The sequence below is a fragment of the Canis lupus genome, chromosome 8, assembly GCF_011100685.1.
Source record: "Canis lupus familiaris isolate Mischka breed German Shepherd chromosome 8, alternate assembly UU_Cfam_GSD_1.0, whole genome shotgun sequence".
NCBI lineage: Eukaryota > Metazoa > Chordata > Mammalia > Carnivora > Canidae > Canis > Canis lupus.
In genome coordinates, this window is record NC_049229.1 from 28138057 (window position 1) to 28157392 (window position 19336).

General features: G+C 38.2%; 1 protein-coding gene across 1 annotated transcript in view; it reads left to right on the top strand.

The window, feature by feature from the left end:
- Positions 1-19336, top strand: part of FRMD6 (FERM domain containing 6) — a 232166-nt gene that overhangs the window by 125799 nt on the left and 87031 nt on the right. The window contains exon 4 of the mRNA XM_038544706.1: positions 10882-10954. The gene's annotated coding sequence lies outside the window, so the exon portion shown is untranslated. The remainder of the gene's footprint in view (positions 1-10881; positions 10955-19336) is intronic.

The following is a 19336-nucleotide window of genomic DNA, read 5'->3' on the forward strand; positions in this document are numbered from 1 at the left end:
TTGTTATTGTTTTCCTATATTAGGCAACTCTGAATTTGAAGACCTTAAACCACTTTCCCTAATTTATTCATTTTTCTTTAAACCTGCTTTACTATCTGTGAAAAGGGGATACAATCATCTGGTCAATAGGCACATAAAATTAAGGGTATATTATACTCGCACACTTTTAATTAAAAAAATAATGCAATATATGATGCATTACCATGATGATTCATTTGTTCACAAGTATTTGTTGAATATATATTGATGTATTAAATGCCTCTCTGAACTAGGACATGCATGATATCTGCCCTCATATAGTTTTAGTCTTCAGGAGAAGTTAGACATTATATATAATACAATAAAAATATATTGTTATAATACAATATAAATACACTAATCCATAATCAGTTGTGGCGAGAGTATTGAAAGAGAAAATCCAGGTGCTATGTTTAAGAATAACGATGGAAACTACTTTAGTTTGGGTACCAAACTTTTCTGAGGATTGACATTTAGTTAAGACCTATCTGATGATGAAAAGGCACTACTGAGTGTCTGAGGTAGGGGTGTGGGGATAGGGGAGAAAGAAAAATGTTCCCAATCATTTCACATACCAAAAGAAGGCTGAAGGCAGCTAGAGTTTAGGGAGCCAAGAGAAAATGGGCAAGAGATCTAGACCTATGTTAAGGAATTTGGAACAAGAGCACAGCTTGCCCATGTTCACTCGTTTCAAAGGTTGGTCTGGTTGCTGTGAGCAGAACAGACTGGGGAGAGGCAAGTGTAGAAAAAGAGAGACCAGGTGGGAGGCTATGGGATGAGTGGTCCAGCAAAGAACTTATGTGGCTTGGGCACACTGGAGTAGATGGAGATGGGAAGCAAAATAGGCAGAATGGAAATATAATGTGGGAGTGAAATTGACAGGACTTGGTAATAGATTGAATGTGAAGGTAGATGGTGTGGCTGTGGACAGAAACCAGGAAGTCTGTAGGAGGAACAGGCTCAGTGGAGAAGATGAGTACTTGTGATTTGTTTTTTCAGAATCATTTAATTGAAATGCAAATTGTTTAATCCATCGCAATCAGTAAATAATTATTATAATTATAGATATATATTTTATGAAGAACTAACATGGTTTCATCTGATTGCAGATACACATAAAGTTGTGATATTAAGGAATTCCAAAGGATTCTTGGACTGCCTATGTTTAAAGAGTTTCAAAGGATTGATTCTGAGGCAAAAAATATAATCAGTCATATGGTTACTTTGACATTATTTAAATTTAACCATGCAGAATGCAGCTCTGCACAAAAAACAGAAGTTTCTCAAGATAGAAGTTCTGTACTGAAACTTTTTTGTCTTGATTCTGTAAAATGAAGAGTCTTGTATATTAAAACATGAGTATCTCTAGTATCTCTACAAAAGCTGAGCAATATGAAGGAACTCTCATTTTTAATAAATGCATAGGAGGCCAGGGCTCAACAGGCAACCAGCTGGTAACAGTCTCCCTTCCACAAGCATTTATTGTGGATGACTGTTTATTAAATACCACACTTGGGCTTTGAAGTGTGAAGAGGGAGGAGAAAATAAAAAAGAATGGGGAGGACAGGAAGGACAAACAAGAGGTAGAGTTGGAAGGATAGAGCGAGGGAGGAAAGGAGGGAATGAAGGAGGAAAAGAGAAAGAAAATAATAATAAAAAAAACAGAAGAGAAAATCCTGACTTCTGCTTCTAATAAATCTGAGGCCAATACACAAAGAAAAAAATGCCATTTGGAAGAGTTGTCATAAATATGACCAGAAAGAGTTCTCCTCAAATAGCCCATAAAACAAATCTTCCAACCATCACCACCTTCCCTAACTATTCTTAAAGAGCCAGAGACAGATGGGAAATCAGAGAATATTCCAGACTCAGAGCATAAAGGCTTAGAGCTAATGGACAGTTTATGACTGGAGCCTAGGATGCAGATCAGTCCAGATGTTTGGGGAGCTTTGTACTTTCCAACAGCTGGTCTGCTGTACCTACCAAAATTATGTCAGCTACTTTGTATACTTTTTGGAATATCTAAAACATCTCATCAGCTGGAATACATGTGTTCTCTTTGGGGATACCACATCACTCCATGGAAAAAAAGTTAGAAAGTAAAAAGAAAGATAAACTTTAGAAAAACAGACCAGGCCTTTCCTTTTGACAACTGTATTCAGGTTGTCTCAGAAGACAAGCAAGAATTTCCCAAGTAGTCCTAGTGTCACCCATACCCTTTTCACTTTCCAAGGTTATCAGTAAATGGTTGTGTGACAGGGCAAATTCTTCACCTTTTGAGCCCCAGGTCCTCCTGTAAGATGAAGTGACTAAACTAAAAGTTCTCATTAAGATCTCTTCCAGGTCTGTTGTTTGACTTTGACTTGCCTCCTTGGGAACACTGTGCTCAAAAACCCCATGGGAATTGGCGTGACTTGCTCTGTGGAGGTCATCCAAACCTGATTTCCACTCAGCTTGTTCTGTGATTTCTACTTTTAAGTTGGCCTGGGAACTTCTCCTCTAAAATTTACAACTGGATGAAATAAATCCATCAAGGGCAGCTAATTAGCACGAATATAGTTGCCAGCAGTAACTTATGAAGGAAGTTCTGTAGGGATAAAGGGAAATGATTCTTCCCAGACACACGAAAAGTTTCCACTGATTTGGCACGCAGTTGGGAATTGGCTGCCAAGATGTAGGGCAGAAAGATGATCACTTGGTCTTCTTCTCTGAGAAAGGTATGATTCCGTAGTGGATATGGATAAAAGAGCCCCTGTGTCCTTCTCTTTAGGATGAAATTAGACTCCACCAGTCAGATATTTGTATAAGCCATCAAGGCAGGGCTTCTAGAACCAGCAACTGAGAACCATCGTCTCTTTGCTCCTTAGGATGTCACCCTCCCCAAAAAGCCTTGCCCACCTACCAAGCCATTCTCTGCCTGCTAAGCAGTGGCTGTCCAGCCCCAGCAGGATCTGGCAAGACAGGGTAGCACACAGACCAAGGCCACCGCTGCTCCTATGAGCCTCAGTATTTCCAAGGGCTCCCACTGAACATGAGTGACTGTAGCTCCTGCGGGCCCAGGTTCCCAAGCCATGTTCCAGACACACTGTTGGTTATGAGTTGGCACCAGTGTTGGAGAGCTGGGCAGTGCACCCACACTTGTCCTCAAGTTCTGACTTTTCCAGAGACAGTCCCCAAGTAGGAAGTAGTAAATTCAGGGAGATGCAGCATCCAGGCCAGCTGACTTTCCAGAGTTTGCTGATAGAATCAACTTTGTTTGCTGCAGTGGGGCTTTCACATCACCACATTCCAGGGCTGAAGTATAATTACTTTAAACACAGAGTGGCATTTAACCAAGCCACTGTTTATGTGCCTAAATCAGCACTCAGAGGAAACTGCCTTTTAAATCAACTTTTTGATGTTGCCTTGACATTGCATGTGACTTTGGCAGGGAAAATAAGCCTGGTTATTTGCGCTTGACATATGACTCAAAGGCTCTGAAGTGGTGTGTTGGATCCAGTAGCCTGCCCACAATGAAGCTGTCTTGTTGTCCACACTGGTCCAGCCATGCAAAGCAGCTTCACGTGGGGGTGGAGTCTTCTGGCTTGCTTTTCCTGCTTGTCTTTCTTTAATAGTGATGAACTGAGAGTTTGACCCACCAAAACGAAGCTATTGCATGGATAACACTTCCTTAGTCCACCAACACATTCACATGCAGTGTATCACCTGAAGGACAGGCACCCAGGTAATCTTTTTAACCAGGCCTTCCTGCTGCTCCACCCTATAGGTCGTTTAAGAAGCTGGGTGGATCTTCATGCAAGCAGAACAAAGACAACTAACTCTACTGGATTAGATGGTATTACTTACAGTCTTGGTCTCTAAACAAGAGAAACCTTATACACTAGTGACTAATTTTGTTTTAAGTTTTAATTTATAGTAAAACAATGACTTTTAAGAAGATTAAAAAAAAACAACAAGGACAACAGCTCCACACAACAGGAACTTTCCTTGCAATCCACTGTAAATAGGTCAATGTGATTAGCCCCACTTTAAGATTGGGAAACAGAGATTCCCCTAGGTCCAGCTGGGGCAGAAAGACAATGAAGATCCAAAAGTTAGGATGGAGAGCTTCCTACCTGGGCCTAGCTTGTGTGGTTACAGAGGTGACTTACAAAAATAGGGTGAGCATATAATTTATTGTGCAAACCAGGACTTTTTTTTCAGAATTAAAATGAATTATTAAAATTTAAACAAGAATAATAGGCATAACCCGGGACTTTCTGGTAAACCATGATGTGTATCAAAGTCATCCTGCAACTGGGGATACCATATGTGGGTGAACCATGAAGCCAATGAAACATAAGCTTCAGGTCCCTCACTTACTTGGGTCCCTGTGCATGCTCAGAGTGGCCGGGACTTGTAGTGCATTGTAGGAGTAGAGTGAACACTAGAGTGTGAACAGGAAGTGTTTCGATGTAAAGCATAATTCCCCTGATAATTCACTGATAATTCCCCTGAGGTATTTTAGGAAAAGTTCCAAATCTTCAAGGCTTCAGTTACCTGTTGTAATTTTTTCCTTAATAATTATTCATTTTTGTCCTTAATCTTACATACATAATTTTTTATCTTTTTTTAAAGAGCATCCCTCTCCTTACCCTCTAACTCCTACACAATTTGTGTAAGCCTCAAGTTCCACATTTTGCGATAAGGGTATCTGCTCAGGTAGGGGAGTCTGGTGATAGAAACAGGGATCAGCATCATCTCAGTAAGGTGTAAATCAGGCTATTTCTTACCCTTGTCATATTTATACCAACTGAATTAGGAAAATGATCAATTAAGGCAGCTCTGTATAAGAAAATCAATCTTCCACCTGGAGCTGAGGGTCCTAGACAAAAGAAAGGGGTAGCAGTGGTCCTTGAGTTCTTGGTTATAGGAAGAAATGTAGGAGAAAATGGTTCATTGCATGTTTATGAACTTCAGGTCCTGTTACAGTACTCACTGGTAGGGTTATTTCCTCTGAGTCAGTCCCTGACCCAGCTCTGCTGTTGCTCAGTCCCCAACACATACATACTCTACTCAGGTTCTAGGATATTTGCTCCTATTCACAGTACCCTGAAGATTCATTTGGACCAAGCACTGGGAGTCCTTTAATCTAATTCTTTGTCTGCACTGACTCATTATCTGGCTTTGTCATTTATCATAAGATCTCCAATTCTCTTGGATGAACAATAAAAATGAATTAATACCTCAAGAAATAGGAGATCAAATTTTGCTCCTCAAAAAAAAAAATCGATCAGATTTTAAAATCAGCTGACCTTGACACACATGTTAAAATACCCTTGGTTTACGGAATATGAAAAAGGGATAGCTGATTATTAAAACAGAACAACACAAAAATGATCTCAGTGGAATTCCTGATCGTACTTCAAGAAATGAAATGAGATGCTCTTGTTTTATCACCAAGTGGATATATTGTAGAATCTCTGCTTCAGAATTATGCATTTTGAACCTGTCTGCCATCATGTTTCCTGCCTATCAGTCAAGGAAATGGCTTTTAAAATGGACTCCTGAGGGGCACCTGGGTGGCTCAGTCAGTGGAGCATCTGACTTGGTTTCATGATCTCAGGATTGTCAGACTGAGCCTCGTGTCAGGCTCCATGCTCAGTGCAGAATACGCTTGAGATTCTCTACTTCTTCCCCTTTCCCTACTTGTTCTCTCTCTCTCAAAAAAAAAATAAATAAAATCTATAAAATAAAATGAAATGGAATAAAGTAAAAGAAAATGGACTTCTAAATTCCACAAGTTCAAACAGTCAAATTCATTCTATTGTGAAAACCAGAGTCCAGCTGAATACTTTGAAAGCTGAATTCTGGGACACCAGGGTGGCTTACCTGCCTTCTGCTCAGGGCATGATCCTGGGGTCCCGGGATCGAGTCCCGTGTCGGCCTCCCTGCATGGAGCCTGCTTCTCTCTCTGCCTGTGTCTCTGCCTCTCTTTCTGTGTCTTTCATGAGTAAATAAATAAAATCTTAAAAATCTTAAAAAAAAAAAAGAAAGCTAAATTCTGCCAATCATTCAGCCCTCTTCCAGCTCTATAACCTTTCTTATTTTCATGAAGGTCATACACATATTTTCTCATGTCTCTGGACATGCTTTTCTCCTGTTAGAAAGCTGCTTTATGTATGGCATGAGGAAATGGTCTAGTTTCATTCTTCTGCATGTGGCTGTACAATTTTTCCAACACTATTTTTTGAAGAGACTGTCTTTTTTTCCATTGAATATTCTTTCCTTCTCTGTTGAAGATGAATTGACCAAAGAGTTAAGGGTCCATTTCTGGGTTCTCTATTCTGTTCCATTGATCAATGTGTCTGTTTTTGTGCCAGCCCTACACTGCCTTGATGATTACAGCTTTGTAATAGAGCTTGAAGTGTGGAATTGTGATGCTCCCAGCTTTGGTTGTCTTTTTCAACATTCTTTTGGCTATTTGGGGTCTTTTCTGATTCCATACAAATTTTAGGATTATTTTTTCCAATTCTGTGAAATAAATTGACGGTATTTTGACACAGACTGCATTGAATGTATAGATTGCTCTAGGTAGCATAGACATTTTATTTTTTATTTTTTAATATTTTATTTATTTACTCATGAGAGACACAGAGAGAAAGAGAAGCAGAGACACAGGCAGAGGGAGAAGCAGGCTCCATGCAAGGAGCCAGATGTAGACTTGATCCCGGGACTCCAGTATCACACCCTGGGCCAAAGGCAGGCACTAAACTGCTGAGCCACCCAGGGATCCCCAGCATAGACATTTTAACAATATTTGTTCTTCCAACCCATGAGCATGGAACGTTTTTCCATTTCTTTGTGTCTTCCTCAATTTCTTTCATGAGTGTTCTATAGTTTTCTGAATACAGATCCTGTGCCTCTTTCGTTAGGTTTATTCCTAGTATCTTATGGTTTTTGGGTGCAATTGTAAATAAGATTGACTCCTTAATTTCTCTTTCTTCTGTCTCATTGTTAGTGTATAGAAATTCAGCTGGTTTCTATGCATTGATTTTTATATCTTGCCCCTTTGCTGAATTCCTATATGAGTTCTAGCAATTTTGGGGTGGAGGTTTTTGGGTTTTCCATATCTAGTATCATGTCATTTGTGAAGAGTGAGAGTTTTACTTCTCCTTTGCTGATTCAGATGCCTTTTATTTCTTTTGTTGTCTGATTGCTGAGGCTAGGACTTCTAGTACTATGTTAACAGCAGCGGTGATAGTGGACATAGGTATTAATTCTTCTTTAAATGTTTGGTAGAAATCCCCCGGGAATCCATCTGGCCTTAGGCTTTTATTTGTTGGGAGGTTTTTGATGACTGCTTCAGTTTCCTTGTTGGTTATGGATCTGTTCAGGTTTTCTATTTCTTCTGTTTCAGTTTTGGTAGTTTTTACATCTCCAGGAATGTATCCATTTCTTCCAGATTCCTAATTTGTTGGCATATAGTTGCTCATAATATGTTCTTATGATTGTATTTTTCGGTGGTGATTGTGATCTCTCCTCTTTCATTCATGATTTTATTTATTTGTGTCATTTCTGTTTTCTTTTGATAAGTTTTCTCCACCCGGACTGTACTCCTCATTACCCTTTGGAGTTGCCCCAGCTATCACGGTTTCCTAGAAGACTTCACCATGCTGTCCTCTTCCTGTCACCATTAACACCTAGTTCGTGATCATATCGCATTTCTCTACACTGTCTCATCAAGTTTTACTGACTGACTATGAGCAGTCTCAGTGTAAGGACTGAATTTACTGTAATTGTAGTAGATCTCCAATAAATGTCAAATAAATGAACCAATGTATGAAAGCAAGATGGCATTGTAGAGCACTTGTAAAGTAAGAAATAGATTCAAAGAATTTGCTGCGATCCTTATCCTGCTGTTTCCCAACTTAGAAACCGTATCCCTTATTGAGGACACCATATGGACAATACTATTCACCAGCTGGGATAAAAGAAAATTTCAAGGGCCTGGGGGACCTGAATGACATGTGAAAGAGTAAATGGGAATCTCCAATTTCTGAACGTTCCCCCTTGGTCCCTTTCATTCCTGGCTTTTAATACTGCTACCTGAGTAAAAGCAAGATGAATTTGTAAGATGAAGTGTATATGGGTGTGTCATCCCATTGTGGAATATATATGTCTGTCCCTTTGTTGTCTTGTATGAAATGGCTTCTGCTAGGCTCTGCTTAGCCAGGAACATGGGCATTGTCTAGATCTGCTTTCAGATCAGCTTCAGGAGCCCAGAGGGATGCTCTTCACTTGTCCTTATAAACCGTAGCGCTGAGACAGCTAAACATCAGCACTGTCTTTTAAGCTCAGCAAGTTAGTAAAATGAATTTTTTAAATCCAAATTAGAGCTGAGGGAGCATTTGGGAACATTTGTCTGGAAGGCTAACTTGCCTCCATAAAACTCACTAAAATAAGTGCTCACCCCAGTCTTGCACAATTAAAACTATGTAATTAAACACATTGGAGGATTCTCAAGTTGTCCAAGTAGCAGGAAGATTATGACAGTAAAAAATTACACTGTATCTGGCAATTATGCCTTAAAACTATAGAGAGGGTTAACACCATCTCTCCTGTTAACCTAAAAAAAATCCCAGTGTTATATTTTTAAAACATCATTTGCCACCCAGCCTGTCTCCAGCATAGTATGTACTGGAAGGGGATGAAACAGTGTAGTTTGGGGCCACTTTCACTGTCTAAATCAGTAATTTGAACACTTGGGAGTTTTACTTCTAACCATCTGCATATTGAGAATGGGATGAATTTGTGTGTATGGTGAGGGAGATGATTATATAGTTTTTCCCATTTAGCAAAAATTTATTTGGAGGTGCTTCAATGATTTCTGCTGTTGCATTTTCAGAGAATAAATGACTGAAAATGAAAACAAAACCCAGAAATTTTGATTGCTAACCCTGTATTTGTCCCATGGCCCTTCTGGGATTTCCCTTACCACTCCCTTTCTTTCTTTCTTTCTTTCTTTCTTTCTTTCTTTCTTTCTTTCTTTCTTTCTTTCTTTCCTCCTTCCTTCCTTCCTTCCTTCCTTCCTTCCTTCCTTCCTTCCTTCCTTCCTTCCTTCCTTTCTTTCTTTTCTTTCTTTCTTCCTTTTTCTTGCTTTTTTCCTTTCTTTTTCTTAAATGCTGGCCAGAAAACAGACATATTTTTACTCGAGACAGGAAGCAGTACCTAAATAATGATTCCCTCCACCCTGCCTGACTGGAATGGAATTTCCTTAGTGCCACAGCTGCCATAGGTTAAGTCACTGTCGCATTCGAATCTTTTTGCTCCTTGGCAGAAACACCATCACACTGACCCCTCCCAGGTGGGTGTCCTCACTGTTCTTCAGTGCATCATGTCCATTCCTAGTTCCAGTCTTTGCAGGATGCTCTTCCCTCTCTTGCTGTCCAACATGTGCTTTCTGCCAGGCCCACATGCACCTGGCTCCACCTGGGTAGGTGACCCCCATTCTCATCATCTCATGTCTGTGCCCTCCTATAAGTTCCTGTAGCACTTGCTGGCTGACTCACTCTTTTTGCAACTTCATTCCATTTTTTTCTCTTTATTGAATTACAGGCTCCTGAAGAACAAGGTCTGCTTTTTATTTTGGAGAAGTTGTCATATCCTAGGTTTATTTAGGCATTCAATAGGCAACTGATGATGTTTGTTTAAGTGGCAAAAAAGTAATCTAATCCTTGGTGGTTCTCTAAGATTCAGTGAAGAGTAAGATAGCATGATGGAAAGCACATGAATGTTGAGTCAGAGTTTTCTAATCTCCCTTGTCCTCAGATGTTTGGGGACATCTTTTCCCCTATAAATAGGAATAAGAACACTTAATTTGCCTAGTTATCAGGATTAGAAATAATAAATGTGAAATGCCAACTACAGTGACTTCTCTATAGTAGGTTCTCAATAAATGGGAATCATTATTGGTTATGAAACCAAGATCTGGAAATAATGATTCTATTTTATATTCATTTACCAAACAGATTAAAGGGTTTTGAGATTCCTTTTACTGAGGGGGAATAGAATTGAGTGGCTTTACTTGAACTCATGATCAGAGAACTCTGGAGGGAAAATGGGAAAGGTTGCAGTATGTCCCAGGCTTGCCTGTGCAACTTTTTCTTTTGTGTGTGTGTGTGTATTTTTTTTATTGAAGTTTGATTTGCCAGCATATATTATAGCACCCAGTGCTCATCCTGTCAAGTGCCCTCCTCAGTGCCTGCCACCCAGTCACCCCTTCTCCCTGCCCGCCTCCCCTTCCGCTACCCCTGTTTGTTTCCCAGAGTTAGGAGTCTCTCATATTTTGTCACCCTCTCTAATTTTTCTCACTCATTTTCCCTCCTTTCCCCTATAATCCCTTTCACTATTTCTTATATTCTCCGTATGAATGAAACCATATAATGTACAACTTTTTCTCACCATCATCAAAATCAGGACTGGATTGTTTTGCACAGTTAAATAGCAGCAGCCACATCTTCATAATGAAAGGTTTTAAAGTATATTCCTCTGTAAATCTCTCATTCCATTCTCAGGATTTCTATTCTCTGCTACTCTTGCCTGATGTCAGATTGAGAGGATAAGCCTGAAACATACCAAAGAGAGATTTTAAAGGGATCTTATATATAATGATGTACCTTGAGTAAAATGACTAGTTTTAGTTAATTAAAATTTATGCATATATCCACCATGTGATAATGTTATTGATCCATTGTCTCATGTCTTCTTATCAGTGGAACTGATGCCAGAATCTTTGCATTAAATGTTAACTAAATAAAATAGCTACTTAATTATCTCTGGTGACCTGGTAAGCTAAACACAAAATGGTCCATTTATTTTCAGCCGCTCCAGTGATTTCCAGAAAATGAAGAGTCTGAACTTTTCTGGCTGTCTGGAACCTATAGCTAGAATTCAGGTAAGTACCCTGTAAAAGAAGAGAGTCCTGTTCAAGAGAGCATGGTGAACAAGTTATAAAGCACTGAAGAGGAGGCCCTTATGGGTCAAGGACAGAAATCTACAGGGAACCAACTTCTTGGCTCTTCTTGAGTGAGCCATATGCCCTGTCCCCTGTGGCTTCTCCATTTTAAAAAATTAGGGTGATAGTTTTTGCAAGGTATTATCATGATTTCTATTTAGATGTACAGTATAGTGACTGAAGACATTGGCTTTGGAGTCAGAAAGACCTAGATTTGAATCCCGGTTATGTTACCCACCAACTGTCACTTTGAGCAGAAAACCTCTTTATGTATTACTTTTCTCATTTGTAAAACGGGAGAAATTATTATTCCTATCTCATAGGGTCAGTGTGAAGATTAAATAAGGTGCCTGGTTCTTATAGAAAATAAACTCGTGTAATTCAAAATTCAAAGTATTCAACTGGTAGATATAGACACAGGAGGATATTTTCAATTTTAAAGTAGGTTTTAAATAGGCTTTTAGTTTAAATAAGCACCATATGCCAAATTATCTGATGTTTAGTTGATTCACACATTTCTGATTATTCTTTATATGCCTAGTAGAAGTGCAGCCATCAGTATTAGGAATATATGACATTTATCTGCATGATAACAATGCTTCCTCTCTTGATAATTTCATTCTGAAATACAAGGACTGAATGAAATGAAAGGGAGAATTATTAAATTATCAAGTTCCAAAATAGTAAAGCTTTACTACTTTGAGATTCTCACTTTCACTTTCCTTGGTAATGTAAATTGCCAATTAACAATCTTAGCTTTTCTTTTTAAAGATTTTATTTATTTCTTTGACAGAGAGAGAGAACAGAAGCAGGGTGAGCAGCAGGCAAAGGAAGAGGGAGAAGCAGGGTCCCCACTGAGCAAGAAGCCCAATAAGGGGCTTGATCCCAGGACCTGTAGGATCATGATCTGAGCCAAAGACAGGTGCTTGATCGACTAAGCCATCCAGGCACCCTTAATAATCTTAGCTTCGAAATAATAATAATAATAGTAATAATCTTAGCTTCTTAAGTATATGTATGTGAATGAGACCTAGAAAGAAATTTCATAAGTTTTGTAAGTATAAGAAAAATAATGATTGAAAAACAGAGTTTTCCTTGGTATAAACTGTTGCATACAGGGGTTGAGACTCTTTAGAAGGTCTAGCTAGATAGGACACCCTGATGCATAGATGACAGAAGGACTAATAGATAGAAAAGGGCAGCCCATGGAGGTTGGAAATCAAGAAAAAGGAGGAGTGGGACAGGTGGGGCAAAGAGAAACTGCTGGCCAAGATGAAAAATTGCAGGATGGGCATATTGGGTCCAAGCTGTCAAAAGATCGGATCGTGTAGACATCCTATCATCTCTTTTCCTGATGTAGATAAACAGAAATAGCTGTGGCCTGCTCATCTTCTCTCCATATTCTGTCTTCTGTGGCTGACATTACCCAGTTCTGCTTCCCCCCATGCCCACTGCCCCCACCTTACCCAGTTGGAAAGTTGGAGCTTTGGAGTTGTTTATAATCAGAGTCATGGACTATTGGATATTTGAGCTGAAAGACAGATGTGTGACTATTTCCAGAAATACAGCCTGATTATGATGTTCTCCACAATCTCTTACTGCTGCTTTTGACATGAAGATCATCTCATGAATTGCATAACAATAAGCATTGTTTTTAAACAACTTTATGGAGATGTAATTGACATAAAATCTATTTTAGATGTATAATATACTGATGTTTTAATAAATTTATAATTATTTAATCATCACCACAATCCAATTTGAGAACATTTCCAACATTCCCCCCAAATATTTTATGCCTGTTTTCAGTGAATCACTATTTCTACCCCATCCCCCAGGTGACCACCAATATGCTCTGTCTCTATTGATTTGCCTTTTCTAGACATTTAAATGGAATCATCCAATGTCTTCTGAATCTGGCTTCTTTCTCTCAGCATACTATGTTTGACTTTTATCCTTGTTGCAGCAGATATCCTTGTTCCTTTTTATTGCCGAATACTATTCCATTGTTCATGTGCCAACTGATAGTTGAATTATTTCCAGTCCTTTGCTATTATAAATAACGCTGCTATGAATAGTCACATACATGTTTTTTTGTGTGTGAATATATGTTTTCATTTCTTTTGGGCAGATTCCCAAGAGCAAAATTGCTGGCTAAGATGGTAGGCTTTTCTTTAAAAACCACCCAATTATTTTTCAACCTGAAAGATATACCTGCCTGCCAGCAATATGAGATTCCAGGTTCTCCACATCCCTGTCAATACTTACTATAGTTCGTCTTTTTAATTATGCCCTTTCAGTAGGATCACAAGCCTTCCATGTTGGCCAGAGTCTTATTATAACTTAAAACAGGCCATTTGATATCTATACAAGCAGAAAAGGAATGCTTAGTTTCCATTTCTTGTTGTGACTGAACGATTAGAATAAGTTAACGAAAACTAAAACCTAGCACTTGATGTGGGTAGGGGTAGAGGATCCATGCTGACTGTATTTTTCCTCTAGCCAACTGGACAACTGCTTCTCCTATACAGCTCCTCCTCTGTTCCAACAAACTGAAGCAGATCCTTATAGGATAAGCCTTTCATAGTGTTATATCATTGTGTTATGTTAAAAAAAAAAGCACACATTCAGGAAAGTCATTTATTCTTGAAGTTCTTCCTGAAATGATGAGATTGTGTGACAAATAATGCAAGAGGAGAGAAGAAAAGAAAGCAAAGAACCCAACATCTGCCAACTCCCCTCATACTGGATATGAGATGAGCATTTTCATATTTTTCATATCTTGAAATTCTCATAATCCTTGAGATAATCTTGTAATCACCATTTACAGGTGAAGCTGTGAAAGCTCAGAAAGGGTTAGGTAATTTGCATAACAACACACTTACTAAGTGAAGCTGGGTTATGGGTTACAAGCTGGGTCACCTAGTTGGAATCCAATTTTATTTCACTGTGCCAACTGAGAGGAAATAATCAAGGGGGGAGAATTCTGATGAGCAGAGGGAAAAAGTTAATGTAACTGCTAACTAATGAGAAAATTTAACAATGAGATTTACAATGGTCAATTATTATACCTGTATTATACAGCTGACACTTATTTTGTGGTGCAGGGCTTCTCTTATTTCCATAGTTGGGGGCTGTATATATCTACAAAGTTCAAACCGTGGGGATAAAGAGTCAAACTCACAGCCACAGAAGGAATGGAGAGAGGTGGTGGTCTGGTTTATTGCGTAGGCATTTTGACTTTGTCCCAGCTGAGAAAAGATTGTTCATTCTAAACCCTTGCCCAGATAGTGTGGAGACATTTTTACCACCTGGGGTGAGAAACTAAGAAGTTCCAGAATTAAACTGGTACATTTTTTGAGTAATAGTTCTGCTTCCCTCGGGTGAGTGGAATCTCTCCTGATGTCATTGCCACCCACCACCACCTGGCATCCCTGCGTGGTGGCGGTCACAGCAGTGTGTAGATAGAGAAGAGCATTCAGAAGAGGCTACATGGTGCTTGGAGCAACTCTCAAAAACAAAAAACACATTTACAGATTCCAGAGTGGAGAACTCCTTAATCTCCATCTTTAGGAGTACTTGATTTATGTGCCACTTACTTCATTTGTTTTTCACAAATGTTTATATGATCATCATGAAAGGAAAAGTGAGAACTCCTCTTTAGAATGACTAGTTTCAAGGGGAATGGCACTATTTCCCTAGGTTCTTCTATTCCTTAGGGCATCAAGTTAGACGCATAGGTTCACGCATCGTTTCGAAGTGCAGTAAAAGGGACAGGGGATGGGGAGATGAGAATATAAGTAATACATTGTGAAATTATTTTTTTCTCTAATGACACTCAACCCTGTCAGGTACCTGGATTTTTACCAATTAAGTCTTCAAATTTTAGGGCTTTAGATTAAATCCTAACTCTGGCAGCATTTTGTTACTGGGCTCATATTGTGTACTTGCTAGCACTTAACTTTCAGTGGGAATTAAAAATTCCAGTTTATACCACAGGATCTAAGAGTGAGGGGGAAAACTAGCAAATGTGATTATTCAATCCTTTACCAGAACAAATGGTCATTGGTGTACCTAATAAAAGCAATAATAATAGTAGCATTGAATCAATGCACTTCTCAAACTATGTTCTAAAAGATGTTAACAGGTGATCTATGGGGAAAAGAAACCCAACTCCATAAATCAGATGAGTTTGGGAAACACTGAATAAAATCTGTGCAACACCAAACAGGCTTTAATATATTAAATGTACATTATGAGCCTCCAAGAGGGGGATGCTGCATGGGAGTATTTCCTGAACTGCTTGAAAAGAAAAACTTTTTGTTTTTTGTTAGTATAGCTAACATACAAAGTTACATTCGTTTCAGGTTATACAACATGGTGATTCCACAAGTTTATGCATTTCTGAAAGGGAAACTTTTAATCACAGGAACATTTTGTACAACATTTTGGGGAAAGACAGCACAGCAAATTTGCAGTTGCTTTAGTCGTACAGTTTCTTGTCTACCTGAGGTTCACACATGCAGGCAACTTTTGCCATTTCACCTGGATTCTGTCTAATATCTGCCCTAAAGCCCCTGACTGGTAAACTCCTGGAGCACAGAAATATGTTGAAAGAGAAATGCTATCTATGCCCCCTTTCTAAGTCTGAATTTGCTTCTAAAAGCTGAAAGGGCCAGCCTGACTGAGCACTCTTTTCACAGTAGTCTCTGTGAAAGGGGAACCCTTCCTTTAAAAACAAAACCTACTCGTCTAATAATGAAATGCAACTCATGGCACTTGTTTGGACCTGGATTTCAGCAAACCAACTGTGAGGGGACATTTTGGGGATCTGTAGAAAGTTTGAAGGCTAAGGAACTATTATTAATGTTATTAGGAATGATAATAGTATCTGGTTACTCACAAAAGGCCAGTTTTTAAGGATGCCTACTCAAGTGTTTAGTGTGAAATGTCATGATGCTTAGGATTTGCTGTAAAATCCTTCCCAAGAAATAGATGCAGTGAATATGGCAAAATACTAATAAAGGTTCAATCTAAGAAATGGGATAGGTGGGAATTTTTTTACAATATTTTTTTTGTAGGGCTGAATTTTCTGACCTTGAAGAGTTTTTTAAAATGCAGAATAATCAGCCCCAAGCTACTAAATCGGACTTTCTGGAAATTGCACCTGGGAGTCTGTTGTTGCTTTGCCTCCTCTTCTCTCTCACCCTCTTTCTTAAAATCATACTACCAGGGTTTTTTAGTTGGGAAATCTGAGATGCTAGCTTCCTCTGGAATGTTACAGCCTTTACACCTCTCCCAGTCATTCATAGCGTGGTGTTTTGTTTAAGAGCTTACAAAGCAGTGATGTAGGTGTGTGAGAGAGTCTGAATATACCAAAAAGCAGATTGCCCAGATATGCAGGTTGAAGCTGCAGATGCTAACTAGAAGCTCAAGCATCTCATTAAGCAAGTAAGTTTAACATGGCTGGTTTTTATGGATTAGTTTTGATATTTTCTGTTTGTGATGTGAACACATCTTTTAATTAAAAATGAAAAAGTGAATAATTACTTGCCATAATTACAAAGTAACCATAAAATTATAATAAAAGCAATGTTACATTTCATAAATAAAAGCATTTTAAAGCAGACAATATAGATAACAATATGAATAAAAACTCTAATAAATTCTAATGTGTGTACCTAAAACAAAATTGCTTAGAGAATGGCATTATGCATCATTAACATAAAAGAGTTATATATTATATTTCACATACTAAATGGGGGTCGCCTTCAGAAGTCACAATTTGATATATCTTTTTAAAAAATGCAGTTATGAACAGAGAAATTCAATATATGCAGAATCCATGCTGTTAATCTATATCATTTGTACTTTTCAAAAAATCCATCATATTGTCATACTTTCAAAATGTTATTACAGAACGTGCCTGAGCATCATGTCTGTATAAAATGGATCACGAGCATAATTAGCTATGTCCCAAGCCATAACACCCATTAAATATGGGTTTCTGAGCTGTTTTTGTTTTTCTGAAATACTCTGAAATGAACACATATTTTTTTAAAATGTTTGTCTCTTACCGTCTAAAATCATGTAGCATATGGCAAATAATACTCTTAATACAACTGGAGGAGACATCAATCTAATTTGAGAGCAGCAAGAATATATCAGATCCTTGCTAATAGGAAAGAAAGTGAAAAAATATTCCTAAAGAGAAAGAACTATGTCATAATTATATTTGTATGACCTATACCTAACACAGTGCCTAAAACATAATAGGCATGCAATATATGTCTGAGTAAATGAATGAATGCTTATCATATCTCTGAATTAGCTCTATCCCCTATCCTCAAAACCAATTATTTGTTGAGGTAAAGGCTTTAATCAGAGCTCTTAGCCCACGAAAATTAAATTGCTGAGCCGGGCCCCTTTGTACGAAATGTAAAACTCATGAAATTCAAGTACCCTTGGGAAATCCAAACACATTTTCATTTACTGATGTATATAACAGAGGCAAAAATAAATTTAGATAAATTTATTTAAATACATGGATGTTAGCTTTTGACATTTCTTAAAATGTTCGAAAGGAAATGGAAAATTCTGTCTCACAAATTTGGGGGCAGCTTTGAGTTACTGAGAAAATGCAGACAGAAAGCCCAGGTTTGAATCCTGGCTCTGCTACTACTTAGCTTTGTATAACCTGGTAATTTCACTTAATCTGAGCTTCAGTTTTCTCATTTATAAAATGAAATGTGAGATTGAATTAAAGTTTCCTTTAATAAAATCCTATTTTTTAAAGAATTATTCCTCTCCTGAGGCTCCTGAACAGTGTCCAGTGTTAAGCTTCAAATCTTTCCAGTATTAAGTAGGCAGAGTCTGGTATGACCCTGTGCACAGACCCAGTGCCATTCTGAATTACATGAGCCCAGGTATTGGCAAGCAAAACTTCCACATATAGGTAAAGGCTCTTTGTTGTTCAATTTTTAAACATATTTAGAAAAACAATTTTAAATACTCTCATTTCTTTTAATAATTGAAGTAAATTTTACCACAAGGCAGCATACTTATCTGGTTGTGAAGAGCATATCTTCTGCAGTTGAATTGTTTGGGTTGGAATTCTGGCTTTAGAACTTAGACAAGGATAGACGTCTTAACTAATCTTATTGTGGTAATCATTTTGCTATTTATGCATATATCAAATCATCACAGTGTATGTCTTAAATTTACATAATGTTATATATCAATTATATCTTAATAAAGCCGGGGCTGGGGGAATAGGTCTTAGCACAAGGAACTTCTCTATGATTCAGTTATCTCATTTTCTTAAAGTGACTACAAAAAGAAAAAAAAAAAATGCTACCTACTTCACAGGTTTGTGGGAGGCATAAGAATTAAATGGAAAAAAAAAAAAAAAAGCCCCACTTAGATAGCACTTAGGAGAGTGCCTGGCATGTAGAAATCACCCAATAAAGCAGCTACCACCAGTCTTTTCCAAACATTTTTTATCTAGGAAAACACATTTTACCCTAGTAAAGAACACAATGAAAGTGCTGTGCTATGTACCTGTCTCTTCACTCTGACCTGTTTGTGTTCACATATGCAGAATAAATGAGGAAGGCAGGTGGGGATCATTGTTTGACTGTTCCGCTCACTCCTACCCTAGAGTTCTAGGCCTCTCTTCAACTGATTGAATTGCTTTGGTCAATGTATCAAATTTGCCTACAATTGACCATTTTTCTCTCTAACTATGTGCTCTTGGCCCATTCTGGGCAGCTAGAGAGAAACAGCGATGTGAAATGCTGACTTGGGCTGAAAATGGTTCATGAGTCTCTGTACTGTTGTGAGGTAAATGAAATGATGCTTGTGGTTTAAAAAACTGCAAGATGCTGTCCAAAAGCTACTTTTTCATATGGAAAGTCCAATTTGAAGATAAAATCTAGAGGGAAAAGGCCAGAATGTGGGATGTGACCTCTGAAAGACTCTCATTATTATGAGGTATGGTGCTCATTTCCCAAGGGTCATGGGGTAGCAGTTTTTCTGTCCTGATTCTATACCCTGAGAGAGATGACCTGAGGGGTAGGAGAGCCCCTTCCCAAGACTGACACAACCGTAGGGAAGAAAAGGCCAGCTTTGTTCTGAACTATCTTCTCACATTCATTAAACATTTCAAGTAAACAGCAATTGTATTTTACATTTTAAAAAGTTTTTTCTTTAAAATAATTGGCAGGGAACTTTACTTGTATGAATGTTTCCTATTTAAGGGAATAAATACACATTTTACATAACAATCATTAAATGAAAATCCTTTAAAAACTGATTTTACTC